Source organism: Rhagoletis zephyria, unplaced genomic scaffold (assembly GCF_001687245.7).
Source record: "Rhagoletis zephyria isolate East Lansing unplaced genomic scaffold, Rhagoletis_zephyria_1.1 Rzeph_scaffold_20691, whole genome shotgun sequence".
Taxonomy (NCBI): Eukaryota; Metazoa; Arthropoda; class Insecta; order Diptera; family Tephritidae; genus Rhagoletis; species Rhagoletis zephyria.
In genome coordinates, this window is record NW_016177749.1 from 2,169 (window position 1) to 8,298 (window position 6,130).

The 6,130-nt window shown below is 37.2% G+C and overlaps 1 pseudogene; it reads left to right on the top strand.

The window, feature by feature from the left end:
• The first annotated feature begins 458 nt into the window (after positions 1–458).
• Positions 459–5,988, top strand: LOC108380879 (WD repeat-containing protein on Y chromosome-like; annotated as a pseudogene).
• The last annotated feature ends 142 nt before the right edge of the window (positions 5,989–6,130 follow it).

A 6,130-nucleotide genomic window follows, 5' to 3' on the forward strand; every position in this document is an offset into this window, starting at 1 on the left:
TAACATGGGACCACCTAGACAACTACTCCTTTTGGACTATTGATTGAATTCCATAAGATTTTGTATAAACCGAATATTTGATAATTTTTAAATTCAAAAGCAAAATCTATTATTTAAAATGAATTTTCTTAAAAATTCGCCGAGCAGATGGGCTACGAGGAGGTGGTGTTCAACACATACATATATCAGTTTTTTACATTTGAAGTGGTCCAGGTCAGCATAACAAGTTACTAGTATGCAACCTGGTCCTTTTGCACTTACTTGAAAACTACGTCCCGGTAGACCACCTGGTCCTCAAATTTTTGTACGAGTGCGGCCTTGTACGACTGAGATATTCCCTACAGTGTAATTAAGCACACATTTGGAAGGCATTTCCATCCTCAACCATCATTTTTCTTGTATAGTTTTTTGAATTCATCTCATTTAGTATGTAATCCTTTCGAAAATTAACTTTTCCATTTTCGGCAGCTCAGCTCAAAATGCCAACATGGATACTTCAAGTGCAAGCACTCTCCGACGTGAGTATTGTTTGCACCTCTTCAATGGAACGTGAACTGCGTTTCCACGAGGCAGTCGCCTCGACCTTTACACTACGCATTGTGATTCGTAGTTTGCCTTATTCGGTTTGTTGTATGTCGTACAGCTTTCATCCGAAAGGCAAAACCAATTCGAAACTGGTACTCGACGATTTTGTTGGAAATGTGCGAATTTTGGAATTCACACCATTTCTGCGGGGACCTTTTCAAAGTAAGCCAGGCGCAGCGCTGGTGGAGCTCTTTTGGACAGATATTTTGAAGGCAATTTTCTTTGAGATTCCTTATTGCTAGGTATTTAAATCTTTGCTGCATTAAATCTCCCGTTAGGGTAAACTGCCGTTGATGACTGTGCGCGAGTACCCAAATATCCATAGTGAACTTTTCAATACGGTTGAATGCACTTTTTGTGGGCGCGGAATATCGCAATGCAAAAAAGTATCGAGGTCGCTGTCCAGGTATATTTATAGCATCCGGCGAAGACAGGATATATTTCCGCATACCAATGGTTAGTTATCTGTTGACATTTCGTTTTGTGTTTCTCTCGTTTTTTTACGTAAAATGAATGCATTCCTTTAGGGTATTACCTGCTTCTTTGTCGCTGAGAATAATAACATAGTCACCACTGGCGGACCCGACACTTTTGTGTGCATTTGGGATGTGTATATTTCTAGCAAACCTTCAGGCATCTTGACCGGTCATAATGGTGGCATTGTCTATTTGTTCGTGAAATCCGAAGAGAAAAAAGTCTATAGTGTGGATTATCATAAAATAATCAAAGTCTAGCATATGACCGAGTACACCTTATTGCAAACCTTCGGCGATTTAGTGCGTCTTTTGGCTGCGGAAAGCGATTTATGTTACATGTATCATCCATTGTCACGCGATTTGCTTGTCGGTGGTCGGAAATTGAGTAGCATTAAATGTTGCGCACGCATTCGTGTTGATGTTACCGATGGAAATACGCAAACCTAAATATCCGTTTTTTACCCTTCGGGGGAAAAACGGTTCTATTATGAAAAGTTGTCACACGAAAATGGTTTATGGCGAGGCAATCGATATAGAAATAACGGCTGAATGTTTTGATCCCTTGGAGCAGTTTCTTTTGACGGGTGCCCGAGATGGTTCTTTGAAAATATGGAATTATAATAATGCGGTTTGTATGCGAAATATGAGCATAAAACCAGAGCATGAGGTCACAGCCGTGATATGGGTCGTTGAGAGGTAAGCATTGGCAAAGCGCATCAGGCCTAGATAGAAGGCCTGTCCTTATGAGTACATAGATTTATCTAGGTGGGGATTCCATGAGAGCTTATCATTAGGGATAACTTCGAGATATTTGACTCTTTAGAGAAGTTTATCTTTTCTCCTTGAAGAAATAGTTCCAGTATTTTGTACCTTTTCCTGTGGAAAATATTTAACCCATTACACCATTTGGTGAGTATATTCAGCACATCCTGTAGGAGGATGTTAGGTAAGGTTAGGATGAAACGGGCGTTCATATAATAATAATAGATTATCCTCCGATTTGTGGCGTGCGCCTTGATTTTGTAACACAGGGACCTACAGTTTTACGCCGACGCCGCCGACGGCCGTTGTATTTTTATGAGAAACTGTTTTTCAGGGTAGAAATACACTCGGAGGTTTGCCATTGCCTGCCGAGAGGCGACCGCTATTAGAAACAGGTAATTTAGTTAAAAAAATAAAAATCGACTCTCGCACTATCTAACGGCTAATTATTTGTAGAATTATTTGTTTCCATTTATTTATTTTTTTTTTTAGCATGTTCTAAATATGAATGAAATTGGACTATAAAAACGGGTTTTTCACATGTCTCGACTTCTGCGCCACCTATCGTCAAACATTTTTGTGGAGTTATTTCCTTACCTGAACCCTAGCGAATTATAAAAAATGGGGTTTTCAAGTATCTCATAATTTATATGTAATACATCCTTATGCGTATATATGGATGGATCCGTCCTTAGTGACTTTATTGGGGTTCCGCTTATCTATATCGTAGTGCGGGTTGTGAGGAAATAGTCCATTTCTTTTGGGGTGAAAGTCATTCTGGACACTATATACACCAGTGAGAATAGCGCATTGATATTTTTTTGTTCTAATGGCTTCTGTTTTTTCCATAAAACACATAAAATATGCGAATATTTTCCAAAATATTTAATTATTATTATTTAGGATATTAGCTGTTGGCTGGGATCAGCAAGTTACCGAATTCAACGATGTTGAAGGACGAGAATATGGAGATCCAAAGAAATGGACTAAATTCCTTAATGACGATGTCACTTGCGCTGATGTAAAACTAGGCGAAGGTGTCGTAACTGCGACTTATTCTGGTGAGATAATATTTTGGAAACTCGAAACTGGCCAACCATATCGAAGATACAGTGTTGCAGTCCCAAACGATTTATTGAGGTAACACTTTTTCATTAAAACTTTATTAAATATGAAATTTTCTACGAAATTATACAAAAGCTCAAACACAGAGAATCCGTCAGAGATAGCTTAGGTAAACGAACTTCACAGCATTTAACCGTTTCACGTTTTGTGCGAAAATCAATTTCCGATAATATAAAAAAATTTAATCGGAAATGCATAAGAAACCTACATCATTTGAAGACACTTTTTCACAATCGGAATTACGTGAAGAATTAGAAGTAGCGGAGTCGCAGCGCTCCGTAAGAACAGTGTCTGTGCAGGCGGTGCTATTCTNTTGATATTCAATAGATATAGAGCTCCATATCAGCTTCTTCAAACGTACAGCGCTTTTTAGGTGGAAGTAAACCGCTGAAAAATTGAAAAGCGCTAAACACTTGCAAAAACCTATTGCGAAGTGTTACCCTTAGGGCCGGTTACTCAATGTCTGGTTAACACTAACCACAGGTTAAACATCGTTATCGACGTTACCGACTCCCTGTTGTATGCATGGAATCGAAGACGTCGATAACAATGTTTAACCGGGGATTAGTTTCAACCAGGCTTTGAGCAACCGGCCCTTAGTATTAAACACCAATGCTCTATTTGGCATTCTTGTTCTTTTTTTAAGGAAGCGTTTTTGTCTCTCTCGATACGGGAATAATTCAAGTGTATTCCCATCACCAACGAGGCGGCTATCTCACTGAATTCAATTCCAGTCATCGTAGTGGAGATTGTGTGCTGACAATGGCAACTGATCGCAAAAATCGTTATCTTTTTACGGGCACTGCCTTTGGTTATATCAAGATTTGGCATATTGTAAATTATTGGTAAGTGAAGTAAAATGAAAATATGCTGCGCTCATACAAATCTCTTCAAAATTACGTCTGGGCAAACATGAGTGGCATAAACCCACGTTTCAAAGATGCTAGGGTAGTTTCCCATGGAAACGGAGATGGTGGTGGATGGTCTGGTTTGCCAAAAAATTTTCAATGGGTTTTCAGCTGAGATAGGGCGTTTTTGAACCGAATTCTGAGATAGGGCGTCGTTCTTCAACCAAATTGGGTCATTGACCCAAATATTAAATGGAACGTGACATTTTCGCAAGTTTGTGTTATTTTTCTTTTGTTAATTTAATGTTTATTATTTTCTTATGAAAGTATACCTCAAAACTTGCTAAAATTTCCAGTCCCAATTTGTAACAGGTGTCGATATGAAAATAAAAAATAAAACAAACCAAAAAGTTATTTAAAAAAATGTATTTTTGAATTTTTTTTTGTGAAGAACCTACGCATGCCCACGCTCTTATTAAAATTTTTAGTATTAATTTTTTTTTTTTTTTTTACAAAAATAACACAAATGTTTACATTGCAGACTAAGAATTTTTAGATTTTTGTCCACTACTGTTCTCAATGTTTTTGCTCCTTAACTGTAGTAGTCTATGATAACTATGCCTATTCGCCTTCTTGAATTCTTAATGAGAGTATTTTTTTTCCTTGGATGTCTCTGTGATTTGGCATTAAGGCTTCTGAAGAGACCACCAATGTGTGATCAGATATCAGCCGAGTTGTAACCAAGAGTGATATCCAGAAGGTCTTCTCTGTGCAGGGGATTCACGAAGACCATAATGCCGAATTTCCATAAGTGCACTAGGCATTGAAATGACAAAAAATTTATTCTATTTAAAAAATGCCATGTGGAAATGAACTTAATGACTATTTTTTTAACGTAAAGGCAGCATTGTTTTTAAATGCCTAACTTTGTCATTTATCATTTTTGCAATTGAATGCCTAGTGAAAATCCAGAATAAGAGTTATATAGTCATTTTATATATGTAGGGTTAAACACAAACTGGGAAAAATTATAGAATTTAAGAAGCTATGATAAAGTGACTCGTTTTGATGCCTTGTGAATTTCCTAGTTATGCAGATCTTAAACTTTAATATTTCCCAGAAAGCGTGTACACGAAAATTGTACGTGTCTCCATGTACATATGTATATGTTTGTATGTATGTTCACTCTTCAATAAAGTTTTCGTGGGAGTCAATGACTGAAATAATGAAATTGCCACAGAAGAAAATATGGGTTACGTTTTGTTTATGTAGTAAATAAGTATGTATGTATGTATGTACATATGTATATATATATGTAACAACATGTCTGTAAACCAAACTTTCTTAAAAGGTAATTTACATATCATTTCGTAAACTTATGTAGGTTCGCGTGTTTTATTTGAGAAAAAATCGTTTAAGCTACAAAAGAAATTTAGTAAATAAATGGCAAATGGCGGATGGGCGTACCAACGAATAAATGCAATATTCAAATTTATTGCTTAAGACATGCGGCTACATTAGTACAAACATGTTTACATACATGTACACTTATGTAGTTATATTTTTCACAATCATGTCAAAATGTAAAAACATTCGCCAACAACTGTTGACGTTTTAACGACTTTTGTGGTATTTGATTTGGTTATTATTCGTTGGCATGTCGCATGTGGCATGCGACAATTATGATGGCACCTGTTGCATCACCCACATACCAAATAAGAAACTTGTTATTTTCTGTATTAATCACAGCTTACCGGTGGAGGAGAAGCAGCACATTTGTATGCCACTACTTCGCTTGCAGTTTATATTTTTGCGCAAGGAGCGCTTCTTGACGCGCACCAAACGAGTGATTAGACATCAAGCGGAGCCTATGCTGTTGAGTTCATATAAGGCGCTTATTAAAGCAATCAATTCCATCGTATACATTAACACGCCAAAAATATTCGAAATATCGTGAGTAAATGCATTGTTTTCTTTTCTTGTTAAATCGCTATTTTATTGAATACTTTTTCTAATTTAGCGGCAGTCACGATTGTTCTTGCCGCTTATGGTCACTTGGTGGTCGCTATCTTGGTACTTTGGGCACACCTTTACCCTGGCTTAAGTTATCACCCTTCGAAGCAGTGGAGGAAGATCAACGATATCGTATGCCGCCCGACATCAAAAAAGTGGCAAGCTCCACAACAATGAAGGTAAATTTACTTAGATAATTTCGAGGGGGGTGTAGAAACATAAATTTTGACACATATGCACACATGGATACATATGTATTTATATCCTTAACAACGATCGAAAAGGGTTTTTGTCGAAAATATGGCTATGAGTAAATATGAC